The sequence below is a fragment of the Zingiber officinale genome, chromosome 8A, assembly GCF_018446385.1.
Source record: "Zingiber officinale cultivar Zhangliang chromosome 8A, Zo_v1.1, whole genome shotgun sequence".
NCBI classification, from domain to species: Eukaryota; Viridiplantae; Streptophyta; class Magnoliopsida; order Zingiberales; family Zingiberaceae; genus Zingiber; species Zingiber officinale.
In genome coordinates, this window is record NC_056000.1 from 64,921,227 (window position 1) to 64,942,288 (window position 21,062).

At 53.4% G+C, this 21,062-nt stretch overlaps 1 protein-coding gene across 1 annotated transcript in view; it reads right to left on the bottom strand.

Moving 5' to 3' along the window:
• LOC122009321 (probable protein NAP1) overlaps positions 1 to 21,062 on the bottom strand; it is a 63,876-nt gene that overhangs the window by 42,159 nt on the left and 655 nt on the right. The window lies entirely within an intron of this gene.

Genomic DNA, 21,062 nt, shown 5'->3' on the forward strand with positions numbered 1-21,062 from the left:
TCCTATTCCAACAAACACTGGAAGGAGAACTTTTTCTACCTTCGTGTTCTCGGGCGGCTCCCCTTCCGTACGAAATGGCAGGTCGGACCGCCCATCTCTCCCGAGCTGAAGAAATATAAGACCCGACCGGACTATCTTCAAGCAGCGAACCTGCTAGCCGGTCTGAAGCTCGACATCAACAAGCTCCTACCTGAAGGAGTGATGTACATATTTGGTTTGAGTCCGAGCCGGGCCCCCCTCCCGAGCAGCTTCGGTAAGAACTTCACTTGTACATTTGCCTTGAGTTCTAACTGATTTCCTTCTCTTTTCTTTGCAGCGAATATCGTAATGGAGTCGGTGCTGTTCGGAATTTTGAAGAAGAAAGCGGTCGCGCTCGAAGCGGCAGCGGCCAAGGAAATGGAGCAACTAGGCATTGCTCCGGTCGGCTCGCATGAGGATGAGAGTGAAACGCAAGCAGGCGAGTCGGCCGCTCAGGCTTCGCCTATGGATGACGCTGTCGGTGCAACTTCCAGCAAGGAGCCGGCCGGCGCTGGCGAAGCTCTAGCAGGCACTGTCCAAACATCAAGTGTAGGAGCCTGCAACCTCCGCGGCAAGACGACAGACCGAGGTTGAGCGAGGGGATCGAGACCTTCGGGAACCTCTCAAGAGGTCGATTGGCACCCATCGGGAAGCTCCTCATGCGTCGGTCCCATTTCACCAAACACCGTTATGGACTCCAGCGGAAGAAGGGGCCGAGCGAAGCTCAGACGACTCCGGGCCAGCGTCGTACTGTTAGGGCTACTCTACATCTCCCTACTGAGGCTTTCATGGCCGAGTCCGATCGGCCGACGGCTCCCGAGCATATGATCACTATGAAGGGGCCCCTTGCTGAGATGTGGGCGGACGCTCGGGCCCGTGTGGCCATGATACTGCTCGACAAGCTGGCTGACAGCCACATGCAATAGGCCACAGGGGTAAGCTTTGTTTCCTCTTCTTTATGTAGTCTTCCCGATCGGCCTTTTAACCTTTCCGTGTACATCAGCGATGGGTGGAAGAGGTTGCTGTTTCCAACTGCTTGGCGATGGTGGAGGACGAGCTTAAGAGGCTGAAGAGTCAGGGCGGCCCGTCGTCTTCCCGAGGCCCTTCTTATGCCGAGCTGCAGAAGGAGCTCGATAAAACCAAGGCTCTGTTAGAGGCCGAGAGGAAGAAGACGACCGACCAGGCTTACATGTTGGACCAGCTAGACAAGAAGGTCAAATCCTATGACCGCAAGATTGAGCTGGCCACCACTCGGAAGAACACCGCCATCGCTGATCTGGAAAAAAAGAATGTAGAAGTCCGAGCTCTGGAGCAGCGTGTGAATGAGCTAGCCGAGCTGCTAGAAGGCGAGCAAAAAGGCCGCTCGGAGGAGGTGACTAAGCTCAAGGGCGATTTGAAGGACCTGCAGGAGGCTCTTGAAGCTTCCCGTGCTGCCTTCAAGGAGTACCAAGAAGCGGAGCCGGGCCGCGTCGCCGCCTTGAGGCAAAATTACATCCGCTCGGCGGAGTTTGTAGAGAAGGTGTGCGACCGGCTGGTCATCGCCTTCGAGTTGGCCATCACAGCCACGGCAGATTATATGAAGACCAAGGGTCAGCTCCCCGAGTTCGTGGTCATCCCTGCGACGGAGCATGCGACGCTTCTCACTACCATTCCAAAGCATATCTTTGACTTCCTTAAATGAAGTATTTTCAGTAATGCTTCCGATCGGCGAGTCTTTTATTTTCATGTGGCGTCTGTAACTTTTAAATGCTATCTTTAAATGAATGTCCGCTCTTGCTATGTTAACCTTTCATTTCGAGTGTTCCTTTTAACTGTGCCGATCGGTCGCTCGACCTTTTTCCCGTAGGGAATTTCTTAATTTCGCCGATCGGTTAAACGACCTCCCACTATGCCTGGGACTTCTATAAGTTTGTCGCTGGGGTGTTTTTATTTACTGCGTCGATCGGTTAGACGACCTTCCACTAGGGATTTCTATGAGCTTTTTGCTTAGTGTTTTCCTTTATTGCGCCGGCCGGTCCGACGACCTTCCCTTTTTCATGGATTCTCCGCTAATGTTTCGTTGACGTGCTTCGACGCGACGCTGCCTCATCTGGGGGGTTTATAGTCGCCAGTCCGACTCTAGAGTTTAACGTCGCCGCTCGACGGTCTTCAAGCCGGGGGGTTTATAGTCGCCGGTCCGACTCTAGAGTTTAACGTCGCCGCTCAACGGTCTTCAAGCCGGGGGGTTTATAGTCGCCGGTCCGACTCTAAGATTTAACGTCGCTGCTCGACGGTCTTCAAGCCGGGGGGTTTATAGTCGCCGGTTCGACTCTAAGATTTAACGTCGCTGCTCGACGGTCTTCCGGTCGGAGGATTTATAGTCGCCGGTTCGACTCTAAGATTTAACGTCGCTGCTCGACGGTCTTCCGGGCGGAGGGTTTATAGTCGCCGATTCGACTCTGAGATTTAACGTCGCTGCTCGACAGTGTTCAGGCCGGAGGGTTTATAGTCGTCGGTCCGACTCTAAGATTTAACGTCGCTGCTCGACGGTCTTCCGGCTGGAGGGTTTATAGTCGCCGGTTCGACTCTAAGATTTAAGGTCGGAGGGTTTATAATCGCCGGTTCGACTCTAAGATTTAACGTCGCTGCTCGACGGTCTTCAGGCCGGAGGGTTTATAGTCGACGGTTCGACTCTAAGATTTAACGTCGCTGCTCGACGGTCTTCAGGCCGGAGGGTTTATAGTCGCCGGTTCGATTCTAAGATTTAACGTCGCTGCTCGACGGTGTTCAGACCGGAGGGTTTATAGTCGCCGGTTCAACTTTAAGATTTAACGTCGCTGCTCGACGGTCTTCAATAATGAGCTTACAGCTCAGATAATATACGCCCGGCCGAACGACACGGGGTCTTCGCCATCAAACCTATGGCTCGGATAATATACGCCCGGCCGAACGGCACGGGGTCTTCGCCATCGAGCCTATGGCTCGGGTAATATACGCCCGGCCGAACGGCACGGGGTCTTCGCCATCGAGCCTATGGCTCGGATAATATACGCCCGGCCGAACGGCACGGGGTCTTCGCCATGCCTTCATATAGCTACCCGCTGGATGCTCAATGCTCATGTCTTTACTTTGTTCTTATAACTTTTATTCCTGCAACCAAAGGATACAGCCGAACGGGATATTCATGAAATATATTACACCGGCGCACATTTCATCCGACCCGATAGGGCTGGAGGTGGTTTGCACTCCATGGTCTCTCCAGCCGTCGTCCATCCTCATCCTCCAAGTAGTAGGCTCCTGATCGGAGCTTCTCGACGACTTTGAAGGGTCCTGCCCAGGGAGCCTCCAGCTTGCCTACGTCCCTGACCGGCTTCACTTTCTTCCAAACCAAGTCTCCCACCTGGAATGCTCGAGGAATCACGCGGCGGTTGTAGTTCCGCATCATTCTTTGCCTGTAGGCCATCAGCCGGATGGACACTTTGGCTCGTTCCTCGTCGATCAAGTCAAATTCTAGTTGCCCCCGCTCAGAATTTGCCTCATCGTAGTTCTGGATCTGGACGGACTCTATGCCGACTTCGACTGGGACGACCGCCTCGCCTCCATACACCAGGTGGAACGGTGTTACTCCCGTTCCCTCCTTAGGGGTCGTGCGGATGGCCCATAAGACTCCCGGCAGCTCGTCTACCCAGCTTCCTCCCATGTGGTCGAGTCGAGCCCGAAGAATTCGGAGGATCTCCCGGTTGGCTACTTCGGCCTGACCGTTACTTTGGGGATACGCCACAGACGTGAAGTGCTGCTCAATGTCATATCCCTTGCACCATTTCTCGAGCTGCTTTCCGACGAACTGTCGTCCGTTGTCCGACACGAGCCAACGCGGAATGCCGAACCGACAGATGATGTGTTGCCAGATGAATTTCTTGACCATCTGCTCGGTTATCTTGGCCAATGGCTCAACCTCCACCCACTTAGAGAAGTAATTGACTGCCACCAGTAGAAACTTCCGTTGTCCGGTCGCCATAGGGAAAGGTCCTACGATGTCCATGCCCCACTGGTCGAACGGGCAAGACACTATGGACGCTTTCATTTCCTCCGTCGGTTTATGAGAGAAACTGTGGTACTTCTGACAGGAAAGACATGTTGCGACAGTCCGAGCGGCGTCCTCGTGTAGAGTTGACCAGAAGTATCCGGCCAGCAGGATCTTCCTAGCCAAGGACCGACCGCCCGGATGCCCTCCGCAAGATTCTTGGTGTACCTCTTGGAGAATGTATTCTGCGTCCTCCGAGCTAACACACTTTAGCAGCGGTCGGGAGAATGTCTTTTTGTAAAGCTGATCTCCGATGAGCGTGAACCGGTCGGTTCTCCTCCTCAGTAGCTGGACTTCATCCCGATCGGACGGCGTGGCACCTGAGCGCAAAAACTCCATGATGGTTGTTCTCTAATCGTTCGGGAATGTGAGGCCTTCCATCCGGTCCACATGCGCTACCAAGGATACTTGCTCGATTGGTTGCTGGATGACGACCGACGATATCGAGCTTGCAAGCTTGGTTAATTCATCTGCCGCCTGGTTCTCCGTTCGGGGTATCTTCTGGACCACCACCTCAGTGAAGCTGGTCTTGAGTTTTTCAAAGGCCTCCGCGTACAGCCTGAGTCTTGCATTGTTTATCTCAAAGGCGCCCATGAGTTGTTGAACGGCTAGCTAGGAATCCGAGTGGATCACCACCCGGCTGGCTCCAACATGCCGTGCGGCCTGCAGTCCGACTATGAGAGCTTCTTACTCTGCCTCATTATTGTTGCTCGATAGTCCAGCCGGACGGACAAATACATCTGCTCTCCCTGAGGCGAAAGTAGCAGGATTCCAATTCCGCTTCCGAGCCGAGTGGACGATCCGTCCACATATATTTTCCATGTAGCTTCGGGCTCGGGCTTTTGTACCTCAGTCATGAAATCTGCCAAGGGCTGTGCCTTGATCGCCGAACGGGGTTGATATTGGATGTCGAATTCGCTAAGCTCCATCGTCCACTTGATGAGCCGTCCGGATGCTTCAGGGTTCAGGAGTACCCTTCCCAACGGGCTGTTCATCATCACAACAATGGTGTGTGCCAAAAAGTAAGGTCGCAACCTCCGAGCGGCAAGGACCAAGGCGAAGGCCAACTTCTTGAGACCGGTGTAGCGAGACTCAGCATCCGTTAAGATATGGATTAAAAAGTACACTGGCTGTTCTTCGCCGCTCGGCCTTACTAATGCTGAGCCTACAGCATGCTCAGTTGAAGATAAATAAATGCGGAGTGGCTCACCTACGGCCGGTTTTGCCAACACGAGCAAGGAATTCAGGTAAGTTTTCAGTTCCTCGAATGTCCGATCGCACTGCTCGTCCCATTAAAACTTGGTGGCTTTACCCAGAATCTTGAAGAACGGCAGACTCCGGTCGGCGGTCTTAGAGATAAACCTTGACAACGACGTTATCCGACCGGTGAGACGCTGTACCTCTCGAAGATTTCTAGGAGGCGGCATGTCTTGCAATGCATTTATCTTGCTGGGGTTCGCCTCTATGCCCCGCTCGGTCACGATGTAACCAAGGAAGCGCCCGCCTTTTACTCCGAACAGGCACTTCTGAGGATTAAGCTTGACTCCGTATCTTCTTAATGTTTGGAAGGTCTCCTCCATATCCGCATAGAGATCGGCCGTCCGGAAGGACTTGATAAGTATGTCGTCCACGTACACTTCCAAATTGCGTCCGATCTGCTCCCTGAATACCTTGTTCATCAGACGCTGGTAGGTGGCTTATGCATTCTTCAGCCCGAACGACATTACATTGTAACAGTAGGTGTCGTCCGCCGTGATGAAGCTGACCTTCTCCTGGTCTTCTTTAGCGAGCGACACTTGATGGTAGTCTTGGTATGCATCCAGCATGCATATCAGCTCGCACCCGGCCATGGAGTCCACCAGTTGATCAATCCGGGGCAGGGGGTAGAAGTCCTTCGAGCATGCCTTGTTCAAGTCCCGGAAGTCGATGCAGACTCTCCACTTGTTGCCCGGCTTGGAGACCAGAACCACATTTGCGAGCCAACTCGGGAATTGCACTTCCCTTATGTGGCCGGCCTCCAGAATATTCGTGTGTTTCTCTTCCTCTGCCACCACGAACCAAGCGAGGTCTTCTTCTTCCTCTCGCACCGCCACCTCTGACGTCGGCAGCTCCTCTCTCCCTCATCCCGCCAGAAATCTGATCACAGTCCTCTTCCGCTTCTCCTCCGTGTCAGCTACGCCGAAGGTGGTGGCCTCCGGTCGGGAAGAGTCAATCTGCACCTCCTCTTTTTCTTCGTAAACCAAAGAAGGTGGGTTTTCAGTTATAGCATTTACCTCGACTCGCGACACTTTCCGAGCGGACTTGGCTTCGGCTTAGACCATCTCCACATAGCATCTTCGAGCTGCCAGCTGATCTCCCCGCACCTCCCCTACTTGATCTTCCACCGGGAACTTGATCTTCTGGCAGAAGGTAGAAACGACCGTCCGGAACTCGTTGAGAGCCGGTCGTCCCAAGATAACATTGTACGCAGAAGGAGTATCAACCACTATGAAGGTGGTGGTCCTTGTCCTTCTGAGCGACTCCTCGCCCAACGAGATAGCTAGCCGGACCTGACCAACTGGCAAGACTTCGTTCCCAGTGAACCCGTAGAGGGGGGTCGTCATTGGCAATAGTTCAACTCGGTCGATTTGTAGTTGGTCGAAGGCCTTCTTGAATATTATATTGACCGAGCTGCCTGTGTCAATGAAAATACGGTGAATAGTATAGTTAGCTATTATCGCTCGAATGATCAGGGCGTCATCATGTGGGACTTCGACTCCCTCGAGGTCTCTGGGCCCGAAGCTGATCTCGAGTCCGCTCGCCCTTTCTTGGCTGCAGCCGACCGCATGTACCCTCAGCTGCCTTGCGTGTGCCTTTCTGGCTCTATTGGAGTCTCCTCCGGTCGGCCCTCCGGCAATGATGTTGATCTCGCCCCGAGATGCATTGCCCCTATTCTCCTCCTCCCGAGCGGATGGTCGAGGTCGTTCATGCGACGCCCGATGGTGGGCTCCGGGCTGCTGACGATGTTGTCGCTCGGGGGATCTCCTTTCTATCCTTTGAACAGGGCTCCGTTGTCGATGTCGCCGATCTGGTGAGGGTGATCGGCGGCGGTAGCTCCTTGGCGCAAGATGAGTGATGGGAGGGAGGCTCTGATAGTCGCGGGTGTTGTGAGTAGCTGACTGATGGAGTGAACAAAACATCGGGGTCCATACCTTCCCCTTGGGCTTGGGCCGATCAGCCGCGACTTGCTGGACGGCGTGCGACCGAGTGTGCTGATGAGGACGGGCGGCTTCGGCCCTCGGTCCTCTGGGTGGCTGGTGACTGACGGGCTGCGTCCGCTCGGCGGAAGCTGGTTGATCATTCAGTGCTTCCTTTCTTCTCGCCGTCTGGGCTTCCTCCACATTGATATATTCGTTGGCCTTATACAGCATGTGGTCGTAGTCCCGAGGCGGCTTCCATATGAGCGAGCGGAAGAAATCACCGTCCACGAGCCCTTGCGTGAACGCGTTCATCATTGTTTCCGAGGTGACCGTTGGAATGTCCATGACCACCTGGTTGAAGCGCTGGATGTACGCTCGGAGCGGCTCCCTCGCGCCTTGCTTGATGGCGAACAGATTGACGCTGGTTTTCTGATGGCGCCTGCTGCTCGCAAAATGATGGAGGAACGCCGTTCGGAATTCTTTGAAACTTGTAATGGATCCGTCTGGCAGTCTCCGAAACCACCGATGCGCCGATCCCGAGAGAGTGGTGAGGAACACTCGGCACTTCACACCATCTGTGTATTGATGCAGAGTAGCAGTGCTGTCGAACTTACCCAGATGGTCGTCTGGGTCGGTTGTCCCGTTATATTCCCCGATCGCAGGGGGCACATAATGTTTCGGCAGTGGATCACGAAGAATGGCATCTGAAAACTGCCGGTTGATCCGCTCGGGTGACGCGTCCGTTCGGGGCGCCTTTCCTTTTCTGACGTCCCGGACGAGTGCTTCGTCCGATGAAGATCCCTTGTCTTGATTAGCTTGCGCTACCTCCGAGGGCGTCTAGAATAGAGCCCGATGAAAAGGTATCGGGGCGGGCGACGCCCCCATCTGGGTGTCGGCCAGTCCCTTATTTTGCCCCCATATTGAGAGCTGCAACTGCCTGTCTTCGGGTGGCGCTCGACCCCCCGAGGCTGATGTCACCTGTTGCGCTGCCCGCTCGGCCTGAGCTTTCTGCTGCTGCTCCACGATTTTTGCTGCTCGCGCCTGGATGAGTGCTTCAAGCTCCTCGGGAGAGAGCGTTACCAGAAGTTGACGTCCAGCTTCTTCCATCTTCTTGGCTCAGATTCAGGTGCATTCCCACAGACGGCGTCAATTTGATCCTGTCCGAGAGCTGAGTCGACGAACGCTGGGGACGTGGCACGCTCCGCTGTCTCCGACTGGTGGTGTAGATATCCGACGAACCTGCAAAGAAGCCGAGCCAGGAGGGGTTTCCCGGCGACGACCCTCCGACGCTCAAGTCAGGCAACGATAAATGAGAGAGGCAGCGTAACTGTAGCTATAGTGAAGATTTGCGCATACCTTCGTCGACGTCTGGGGGTCCTTATATAGGACCCCGGGGAGGCACGGCCACGCTTCTCGATGCGTGCACGCTTCCCCAAACATACCTTAACGAGCTCATGTCAAAAAAGCACCTCTGACGTCATTCCGCAATCGTCCGAGCATATCCCGGATGTGACGGTGGAAGCTTCCGCCGTATGATCCTGTGTACGGCTCGGCCACCAACTTTGCTGCTTGTTGGCGATAGACGTCTCGAGGATGATGTTATCCCCTGTCTCCTTTGTCCTCTTGCACCTCATGTTTGTTCCAGGGCCGAGCGGTTCGGCCGTTCGGCAGGCATATCCCTTCTGCCTAGGTTATAGGTATCGGTCCGACCGAGAGGACTCCTGGTCGTATGCTCGGATGCGATTGCTCCTGCCTCTTTGTTGCCTCATGCCCGGCCGAACGGACAACCCACTCGGCCATGAAACCTTTTTACTTTGAGCATCGGAAACCCGACCCCTAGTCGGGTTGTCTTTCATTCGGCGGAGGATTCACGGCCAGTCGGCAAGCTTCGTCCGGTCGTCGGCCTGCTTCGTCCGGTCATCGGCCTGCTTCGTCCGGTCAGTCGGGTCTCGAGGTTGAATCTCTTGACCTTTGACCTCCACATGCCGTTGACCTTCCGTCAATGAGGATCCCCGTCCTTACTACCGGATCAGATAACCTTAGTGCTTGACAATAGACAACATAGCAATGAAAAAATAGATTTAGTTAAGTTGAAAAGCTCGCTTTTAAATAAGAAAAATCTAAATTTAGATATTAAATCTGTAAAAGTTTGGACCTTCAAATCTTCCACATCATTAAGTCCACAAAATTCTTTAAATTATCCAAATTAAATGCACAATCCAGAAAAATGAAAGAAGGCATACTGATTGGCATGACATACGAACTACTCGTAGAAACTAACTATTATATCTGGATCTTCAATGAGGTAACGGTAGTGCCATACTAAGATAAAGGCCATGAAGGAACAACCTATGGCTCAAATGTCTTCAAAAGATAATAGCAGTGCTCATGACAAAAAGAATCGTTTATGCAAATTATACAAGGATCGAAGGGTTCCATAACAAAGGATGCATTACAACTGTTGTGTGCATTTAAAAAGATTGAAAAATACTTATAGATTAAACGACACATTTTGGGCCAGAAAGCATGGCGGACCAAATTCTGTCTTGAATATATGATAACATGTTTATGTTGCGAATCGATCTGGATTGTTTTATCAGTCTAGAAACAGCTATGGAACTTATTCCTGTATGATTTGCCTTTCTGAGCCTAGGCATTCCAATGATGCAACCGCTCTTTGATATTGTTCAATATGATCACAACTCACAAGACAACATGAATCATGAACCAGTAGGTAACGATTTTATTTTACTCAGTCATCAAGAAACTCAGGAAACCATGTGTCAGATTTTTATTCCCTTAACCTTGTGAACTTGAACATGTTGTGTTGATTTTTATCACATTTGTTCTTTGGGTATTTTCACTACGATTACACAACTCACTAGACAACTTGAATCCTGAACCACTCAGAAAGATTTTATTTTCCTCAATAGCAAGAAACTCATTAATCTCAATGATCCTGTCCGAGCACTGAGTCGACAGACGCTGGGGACGTGACACTCTCCGCTGCTGATCCGACTGGTGGTGTAGATCTCCGGCGAACCTGCAAAGAAGCCGAGCCGGAAGGGGTTTCCCGGCGACGACCCTCCGACGCTCAAGTCAGACAACGAAGAAGCAGAGTAACGTTACTGTGGCTACAGTGATCAAGATTGCATACCTCCGTCGAAATCTGGGGGTCCTTATATAAGACCCTGGGGAGACGCGGGCACGCTTCTCGATGCGTGCGCGTTTCCCCAAACATACCTCAGTAGGGCTGTGTCAGAAAAGTCTGTCTGACGCCATTCCGCAATCGTCCGAGCATATTCCGGATGTGACGGTGGAAACTTCCACCGTACGATACTCTGTCCGCTTCAGCCGTCGACCGTGCTATTTGTCGGCGGCAAATGTCTTGAGGATGAAGTTACCAGCTGTCCTTTTTGTCTCCTAGCGCTCTTGTCTGCTTCCGGGCCGAGCGAAACAGCCGCTCGACACTCATTGGCTCCCGGGAATGCACATACCTCGGCCCGGGCGGGGAAGCCTTGCTCGTGCTTGGATGGAATTGTGCCTTATTGTTCTGCGGCTCGTACAAGCGGCCCGTCCGCCCGGCCATAGACTTTTTTACCTTGAGCGTCGGAAACCCGACCCCTAGTCGGGCTGTCTTTCGTCCAGTCCGGGGATCCTTGGCCGGATGTCCGGTCAGCCGGATGCTTGGGTGGCCCGCCGATCCGCTTGGCGTGACATCTGTCCGCACGGCCTGACCCTGGGGTTGACCCTCTTGACCATTGACCTCCACGTATCGTTGACCTCCTGCTAACGAGGGTCCCCCGTCCTTACCACCGGATCACATGCCTTCCCCCCAAGTCTAATCGAAGGAGGCGCTAAGTCCGACTGACTGAATCATGAGTTTGATCGAGCCACATCCACTCTGCCGCTCCTGAAAGTGTACCTCTGTTCGGCTCTAGGGAGGTCCATTCAGCCGACCAGCGAGTTGATGGTTGTGCCTTGGTAGTTTTGATTTCTATTTGCCGCTTGTCGTGCTACCACTTCTAAGGACGGTCGGAGTCGGCGGGTCTCCTCGGAATTCATGCCAATCCTCATTAAGCTGCCCACGCGCGAGTAATAATGTTCATTAAATGCTGCCCAATCACTGACCGCTACTTGGCGAGTCCGCCGTCATCGTACGGCGAGGGCATCAGCTTCGATGGGACAGACGTCAGTTCAAATCCAACGGTCCGATGCCATCGTTCCTTTCGATGACCTGGATCGAACGACTGTTGTGGTCCGCGCCCTGGGTTTATCAGGCGCCGATGCTGATTCTCCTTCTATCGTTCTTGCCTTCGCGCTTTTGGTGGTTCCTCTCGCAGCCATCTTCCCGACGTTCGCTTGCCTCGGCGCCCCGACGAACTTTCGACTTCCTTATTCACGCTTCGCCTCCCAGTAAGCCTTCTCATATCTTTACCTTCCTCCGTGTTTTCCCTTTCGGTGGCCTTTGCGCTAGTTTGATACAGTTTCGATCTCCTCCGTCAACCCTTTCATTCTTTCCTTGGTCCTTTCTTCCTCGGTACTGTTCCGGCGATGGCTAGCACCTTGTAACCTTCTGATCCCTCTCCTGGCCAATGGTATATGACCATGGTGAGCCGGTTTGACGAGGATGACGTGGGATGCTTCCTTAACGAATTCGAACTTCCTCCTAACCATAGACTAGTTTTGGCCACCTCTTCCGATCGGCCCCACAATCCGCCTACCGGCACTGTTTGCTTCTTTCGGGACCAATTTGTAGCCGGTCTGCGCTTCCCTCTACATCCTTTTATCCCTGAGGTTTGTAATTATTTCCGCATTCCGCTCGACCAACTTGTCCCCAACTCTTTTAGGTTGTTGTGCGACGTAGTAGTCCTTTTCAAGCTGCACGACATTCCCTTAGTCCCCAGAATCTTCCATTACTTTTACTATCCCAAACAGTCCGAGTGGGGTACTTTTCTCTTCCAATCGCGGATCGGTCTTGTCTTTTTCGATAAGATGTCGACCTCGAACAAGCATTGGAAGGAAAATTATTTTTACCTTCGCTTTCCCGAACGGCCCTCCTTTCGCACCCAATGGCAGACCACTGTGCCGAGCCCGCCGAACCTCGGTAAATACAAGAGTCAACCGGATTATCTTCATACAGCCAATCTATTAGCCGGCCAGAGGTTCAGTATCAATAAGCTACTTCACGAGGGGGTGTTATACATATTCGGCTTGAGCCCGATCCGAACGAAGTTTCCGAGCAACATGGGTAAGCGCTTTCTCTGTCCCAACTCCTTTTGGTCTAACTGATTTATTCTTCTTTTATGCAGGTGAAATCATGTGGCGCGCCAAGGCCACCGAGCGGATGAAATTGAAGGCCGCCGAAATAGAAGCAGCAGCGGCTAAGGAGATGGCTGATCTGGGGATCGTGTCGGTCGGCTCGCGTGAGGGCGAGAGCGAAGAAACACCAACAGAGGCCCAAGAGTCTACCGGTCGGATCCCTGCAACCGGAGCGATCGGTGATGCTATATCATCAGCTAGTCAGCCTACCTCCGAAGACGTGGGGCAGTCGATCGGCGACTCCCCCTTGATAACACGCAAGCGACGCCGAACGGATCTCACAGTTGTGGAACCAGTGACCGAGCCAGTTGACGCCCCCTTTGAAGCAGTCAACCCAGTTCCTGCTTCAACCGAGGCCATCTCCTCGGACCGCACTCCTTCCCAGCTTGACCAACCAGCGGCCTCCCTCGAAGTGAGACCCGTTAGTTCCCTGCCCCGGGTTCGTCTCTGGCTCAGGCGCTCGGGAATAGTTTCTGTTCTGCTCGGCGAGTCATCCGGTCGATCCATCTCTTCTCAATCCGATCCGAGCGGGCGTCGAACGATCAAGGTCGTCCTCCATCTTCCCACTGAAGAGCTCCTTTTGGCCGCTGATCGGCCAACTACTCAGGAGCATCAGATCATCATCCGAGGACCGCTCGCCAAAGTATGGGAAGATGCGAGGGCTCGCATTGCCATGATGACCCCAGGGCAGCTCGGCGACAACCATCTACAACAAGCAACCGGGGTATGCTCTCTAACCTACTGTATGCTTAATCTTAGTTCTTGACATTATTCTGTCTGAACAGTACTGGGTGGAGAACATTGCGGTCAGCAATCGCCTGGCCGCCCTGGAGGAAGAATTAAAGAAGCTTCAAATTTCCGGAGGAGCGCCAGTTCAGTGGCCATCATACACCACGCTCCGAGCCGAACTGAGCAAATCGGAGATATTACTACAAGTCGAACGACACAAGTCCTCTGGCTTGGAGACCAGGGTAGCCGGCCTTGAGGCCCAGGTCAAGTCGCACAACCGGGAGATGAAGCTGGCGACCAATAGGAAGAATACAGTCATCTCCGATTTAGAGGTCAAGAATCAGCAGGCCCGAGCCGCTGGAGCTGCGTGTCCAGGAGTTAGCCGATCTGATTTCTGTTGAGCAAAAGGGTCGATCGACTACTGAGGCTAAACTGCAAGGAGACAAGAAAGATCTCCAAGATGCCTTAGAAGCTGCCCGAGCCGCCTTCAAAGAATACCAAGATGGCGAACCAGGGCGCTTCGCGACGATGAGGCACAACTACTTCCGGTCGGATGACTTTGGTAACAAGTTCAGCGATCGGCTGGTTCTTACCTTTGAAGAAGTCATCCAAGACACAACTACGTACCTGAAGGCTAAGGGCCAGCTTCCGGAGGCGGGTTCTATCCCCCGGCAATGTTCTGGCCGGGCTGCTGGAGCACATTCCCGAGCCCATTTTTGACGTTCTTGAGTGAAAAAGTATTTTCTGTAATTCTCTCGGTCGACTCCTACAGCCTTATCTTTAATGAAGACTTGCTTTCTTTTTCCCGTACTTCTCCCGGTCGGCTTAAACGACCTTGATTTAATGAATGACATCTGTAACTTTGCCCTTGGTCGGCGAGATTTTAAATGTAATTTTGGAATGCTAACTTTTGCTCCGTTAACTTTTTGTTTGAGTGCTCTGTAGCTTTGTCGACCGGTCGCTCGGCCTTTTTCCCTCAGGGAATCTCTTAACTTCGTCGATCGGTTAAACGACCTCCCACTCTCCCTGAGACTTCTATGAGCTTTTCGCTTAGTGTTTTTCTTTACTACGCCGATCAGTCAAACGATTTTTCATTTTTCATGGACTTTCTGCTAATGTCTCGCTGAAGTGCTTCAACGCGACGCTGCCTCATCTGGGGGGTTTATAGTCGCCAGTCCGACTCTAGAGTTTAAAGTCACCACTCGACGATCTTCAAGCCGGGGGGTTTATAGTCGCCAGTCCGACTCTAGAGTTTAACGTCGCCGCTCGACGGTCTTCAAACCGGGGGATTTATAGTCGTCGGTCCGACTCTAGAGTTTAACGTCGCTGCTCGACGGTCTTCAAGCTGGGGGGTTTATAGTCGCCGGTCCGACTCTAGATCCGACTCTAGAGTTTAACGTCGCCGCTCGACGGACTTCAAGCCGGGGGGTTTATAGTCGCCGGTCCGACTCTAGAGTTTAACGTCGTCGTTCGACGGTCTTCAAGCCGGGGGGTTTATAGTCGCCGGTCCGACTCTAGAGTTTAACGTCGTCACTCGACGGTCTTCATGTAGATTGTCGTTCGGCGATTAATGCTCAGACTCTTCGCAATTTTTCTTATCTTCAATCCTGCAGCCAATGGATACATACGAACAGAACGTACATGAAATGAATTACAATTGTGCACTTTTTACCAAGCGCGGTACGACTAGAGGTGTTTTGCGCTCCATGGTCAATCTAGCCGCCGCCCGCCTTCATCTTCCAAGTAGTAGGCACTCGATCGGAGCTTCTCGACGACTTTAAAGGGCCCCGCCCAGGGAGCTGCCATTTTGCTCACATCGCCGACCGACTTCACCTTCTTCCATACAAGATCACCAACCTGGAATGCTCTGGGAATTACACGCCTGTTGTAATTCTGCTTCATTCTCTGCCTGTACGCCATCAGCCGGACGACTGCTTTAGCTCTTGCTTCGTCCACCAGGTCCAACTCCAATTGCCTCCGCTCCTTAGTCACTCATCTTGTCTGCTTCGTCCGATCAGGCACTTGCCCGGTCAACCTCTACGCTCACCCGCTCGGTAATTTTGCCCGGCTGGCTCAGCTTGACCGACTGGCCCATCTTGCTCAGTTTGCATTTCTACTTCGCCCGATCGACATCAACTCGCTCGAAGTATCTGGTTCACCCGATTGGCCACTTTGCTCGACCATATACTCACTTGCAAGTTTGTTCGGTTAAACTGCTTGACCGACCTTCAGCTTGATTGACCTTAAATCTCACTTGGGCTTCTCAGATAGACACCCGCTCGAGTAGACTCTATGTTCAGATGAACTTTTTGACCATCTGCTCAGTTATCTTGGCTAGTGGTTCGGCTTCGACCCATTTGGAGAAGTAGTCGACTGCCACTAGTAGGAACCTCCGCTGACCGGTCGCCATGGGGAAAGGCCCTACGATATCCATGCCTCATTGGTCGAACGGGCAGAATACTATGGACGCCTTCATTTCCGTCGTAGGCCTATGGGAGAAATTGTGGTACCTTTGACAAGAGAGGCAAGTAGCGACGGTCTGAGCAGCGTCTTCCTGTAGAGTTGGTCAGAAGTATCCAGCCAGCAGGATCTTCCTAGCCAGAGATCGGCCGCCCGGATGACCTCCGCAAGATCCTTGGTGTACCTCTTGGAGAATGTACTTTGTGTCCTCCGAGCTGACGCACTTTAGCAGCGGTCGGGAGAATGCCTTCTTGTAAAGTTGGTCCCCGATGAGCGTGAATCAGCCGGCTCTCCTCCTCAATAGTTGGGCTTCCTCCCGATCGGACGGCGTGGCCTCCGATCGCAAAAATTCAATTATAGATGTCCTCCAATCGCTTGGGAATATGAGACCTTCCATCCGGTCGATGTGCGCCACCAGGGGCACTTGCTCGATTGGTTGCTGGATGACGACCGACGATATCGAACTGGCAAGCTTGGCTAGCTCGTCCGCAAACTGGTTCTCGGCTCAGGGGATCTTCTGTATCCCAACTTCTATAAAGTTGGTCTTGAGCTTTTCAAAGGCCTCCGCGTAGAGCCTGAGCCTCGTGTTGTTTATCTCGAAGGACCCTGAGAGTTGCTGAGCGACCAACTGGGAGTCTGAGAACAGAGTCACCCGGCTGGCTCCCACGTGCCGCGCGGCCTGCAGGCCAGCTATTAGGGCTTCGTACTCTGCTTCATTATTGGTTGCTCGATAGTCTAGCCGGACGGACAGGTGCATCCGCTCTTCTTGAGGGGAAATCAACAGGATGCCAACTCCGCTCCCGAGCCGAGTGGACGATCCGTCCACAAATACCTTCCACATAGCTTCGGGCCCGGGGTTTTGCACTTCAGTCACAAAATATGCCAAGGACTGGGCCTTAATCGCCGAGCGGGGTTGATACTGAATGTCAAACTCACTCAGCTCCGTTGTCCACTTGATTAGCCGCCCGGACGCTTCTGGATTCAGGAGCACTCTTCCCAGCGGGCTGTTCGTCATCACGATGATTGTATGCGCCAAGAAATAAGGTCGTAATCTCCGCGCGGCGAGGATCAAGGCAAAAGCCAATTTCTCGATATCAGTGTGGCGAACTTCAGCATCCTTTAGAATGTAGCTTAAAAAGTACACTGATTGCTCTTCGCCGTTCGGCCTTACTAATGCCGAGCCCACAGCATGCTCGGTCGAAGACAAGTAAAAACGGAGCGGCTCTCCTACAGCCGGTTTGGCCAGCACAGGTAAAGAATTTAGATAAGTCTTCAGCTCCTCGAACGTCCGATCACATTCCTCATCCCATTAAAACTTGGTAGCCTTGAGTAGAATTTTGAAAAAAGGAAAGCTTCGGTCAGCCGTTCGGGAGATGAATCGTGATAGCGCCGTTATCCGACCGGTGAGGCGTTGTACTTCTCGAAGATTTCTGGGAGGAGGCATATCTTGCAATGCTTTAACCTTACTGGGGTTTGCTTCTATGCCCCGCTCGGTCACAATATAGCCCAAGAAACGCCCACCTTTTGCTCCGAACAAGCACTTCTGGGGGTTCAGCTTGACCCCGTATCTCCTCAGCGTCTGGAAAGTTTCTTCCAGATCCGTATAAAGGTCCGCCGCTCGGAAGGATTTGATAAGTATATCGTCCACGTACACTTCCAAGTTGCGCCCGATCTGCTCCCGGAACACCTTATTCATCAGCCGCTGATAAGTAGCTCCCGCGTTCTTCAGTCCGAACGGCATTACATTGTAACAGTAAGTGTCGTCTGCCGTGACGAAACTGACTTTTTCTTGGTCTTCTCGGGCGAGTGGCACTTGATGGTAGCCCTGATATGCATCCAACATGCATATCAACTCGCATCCGGTCGTGGAGTCTACCAGTTGATCGATTCGGGACAAGGGGTAGAAATCCTTTGGGCAGACCTTGTTCAGATCCCGGAAGTCGATGCAGACTCTCCACTTGTTGCCTGGTTTGGAGACCAACACCACGTTTGTGAGCCAGCTTGGGAACTGCACCTCCCGTATGTGGCCTGCCTCCAAGAGCTTCTCCACCTCCGTCCGGATGATGATATTCTATTCGACACTGGAGTCCCTCTTCCTTTGCTTTACCGGCCGTGCATCCGGTCGGACGTGAAGCTCGTGCTCGCTATGCTCGGCGAGACTCCTGGCAGCTCATGGGTTGACCAAGCGAAAACGTCGCAGTTTTTCTGGAGGCATCCGATCAGCTTCTCTTTCTGTCTTGCTTCCAGGTCGGCTGCTATGAAAGTAGTGGCCTTCGGTCGGGCAGGGTGGATCTGTACTTCCTCCTTTTCTTTATAAACTAAGGAAGGTGGCTTTTCGGTTATAGCGTTTACCTCGATTCGTGGCACTTTCCGAGCGGATTTAGCCTCGGCTCGGACCATCTCTACATAACATCGCCGAGTAGCAAGCTGATCTCCTCGGACCTCCCCAACTTGGTCTTCCACCGGGAATTTGATCTTCTGACAGAAGGTTGAAACGGTCGCTCGGAATTCGTTGAGAGTCGGTCGCCCTAGGATAACATTGTACGCCGAGGGAGCGTCGACCACGATGAAGTTGGCGGTCCGCGTTCTTCTGAGTGGCTCCTCCCCCAGCGAGATAGCTAGCCGGACTTGTCCGACCGGCAAAACTTCGTTACCAGTGAACCCGTAGAGGGGGGTTGTCATTGGCAGCAACTCGGCTCGGTCAATTTGCAATTGGTCGAAGGCCTTTCGGAAGATTATGTTGACCGAGCTGCCTGTATCAATAAATATGCGGTGAATAGTATAGTTAGCTATTACCGCTTGGATGATGAGGGCGTCATCATGCGGGACTTCGACTCCCTCGAGGTCCCTTGGCCCAAAGCTAATCTCGGGCCCGTTCGCCCGCTCCTGGCTGTAGCCCACCGCATGGATCGTCAGCTGCCTGGCGTGCGCCTTCCGTGCCCTGTTGGAATCACCTCCGGTCGGCCCTCCGGCGATGATGTTCATCTCACCCCTCGAGGCATTTCCTCTGTTCTCTTCCTCCCGAGCGGATGGTCGGGGTCGTTCATGCGATGCCCGAGGTTGACTCCTGGGCTGCTAGTGATGTTGCCGCTCAGGAGATCTTCTCTCTACACGCCGACCAGGGCTCTGGTGTCGATGTCGCTGATTCGGCGAAGGTGATCGATGGCGGTAGCTCCTTGGCGTAGGATGGGCGATCGGGGGGAGGCTCCGACAGTTGCGGGTGTTGTGAGTTGCGGATTGGTGGAGTGAGCAGAACATGGGAGTTCATACCTTCCCTTTTGGCTTAGGCCGATCGGCCGCTACTTGTTGAACGGCGTGCGGCCTCGCTTGCTGATGGGGACGAGCCATCTCTGCTCGGGTTCCTCTTGGCGGTTGATAATTGGAAGGTGGCTTCCGCTCGGCAAGGACTGGTGGCTCGGCTGGTGCATCATTTTTCCTCGCCATCTGAGCCTCCTCCACGTTGATGTACTCATTGGCCTTGTTCAACATGTGGTCGTAGCTGCGGGGCAGCTTTCTGACGAGCGCACGGAAGAAATCTCCATCCACAAGCCCCTGTGTAAATGCGTTCATCATAGTTTCCGAGGTGGCCGTCGGGATGTCCATGGCCACCTGGTTGAAGCGTTGGTTGTAGGCTCGGAGCGACTCCCTCGGTCCTTGTTTGATGGCGAATAGGCTTACGCTGGTTTTCTGATATCGTCTGCTACTCGCGAAGTGGTGGAGAAAAGTCGTGTGGAACTCCTTGAAGCTTGTTATTGATCCGTCCGGCAGCCTTCGGAACCACCGTTGTGCCGACCCCGAAAAGGTGGTGAGGAACACTTGGCACTTCACTCCATCTGTATATTGATGTAAAGTGGTGGTGTTGTCGAACTTACCCAGATGGTCATCCGGGTTGGTGGTCCCGTTGTATTCTCCGATCGCCGGAGGCACATAATGTTTTGGTAATGGGTCTCTCATGATGGCGTCGGAGAACTGTCGATTGATCCGCTCGGGGGATGAATCCGTCCAGGGCGCCTTGCCCTTCCTAGCGTCTCGGATAGGCGCCTCGTCAGACGATCCCTGGTTGGCTTGGGACAATTCTGACGGCGTCTGGAAGAGTGTTCGATAGAATGGAATAGGGGCGGCAGACGCGTCTCCTGGTGTGCCGGTCTGCCCCTTGTTCTGAGCCCACGTAGAATATTGTTCTGGTCGGTCCTCCATCGCCGCTCGGCCTCCAGAGACGGATGCGGCCTGCTGCGTTATCCTTTCTGCTTGAGCCTTCTGCTGTTGCTCAACCATCTTTGCGGCTCGCGCTTGAATGAGTGCTTCGAGCTCCTCGGGAGAGAGCGTTACCAAGAGTTGACGTCCAGCTTCTTCCATCTTCTAGGCTCGGATTCAGGTGCGTTCCCACAGACGGCGCCAATTTGATCCTGTCCGAGCACTGAGTCGACGGACGCTGGGGACGTGGCACTCTCCGCTGCTGATCCGACTGGTGGTGTAGATCTCCGGCGAACCTGCAAAGAAGCCGAGCCGGGAGGGGTTTCCCGACGACGATCCTCCGACGCTCAAGTCAGGCAACGAAGAAGCAGAGTAACGTTACTGTGGCTACAGTGATCAAGATTGCATACCTCCGTCGAAGTCTGGGGGTCCTTATATAAGACCCCGGGGAGGCGCGGGCACGCTTCTCGATGCGTGCACGCTTCCCCAAATATACCTCAGTAGGGCTGTGTCAGAAAAGTCTGTCTGACGCCATTCCGCAATCGTCCGAACATATTCCGGATATGACGGTGGAAACTTCCACCGTACGATACTCTGTCTGCTTCGGCCGCCGACCGTGCTATTTGTCGGTGGCAGATGTCACGAGGATGAAGTTACCAACTGTCCTTTTTGTCTCCTAGCGCTCTTGTCGGCTTCCGGGCCGAGCGGAACAACCGCTCAACACTCATTGGCTTCCGGGAATGCATATACCTCGGCCCGGGCGGGGAAGCCTTGCTCGTGCTCGGATGTAATTGTGCCTTATTGTTCTGCGGCTCGTACGAGCGGCCCGTCCACCCGACCATAGACTTTTTTACCTTGAGCGTCGGAAACCCGACCCCTGGTCGGGCTGTCTTTCGTCCGGTCTGGGGATCCTTGGCTGGATGTCCGGTCAGCCGGATGCTTGGGTGGCCCGCCGTCCGCTCGGCGTGACATCTGTCCGCTCGGGCTGACCCTGGGGTTGACCCTCTTGACCATTGACCTCCACGTATCGTTGACCTCCTGCCAACGAGGGTCCCCCGTCCTTACCATCGGATCACTCAATGCAAACCTAATGTGTT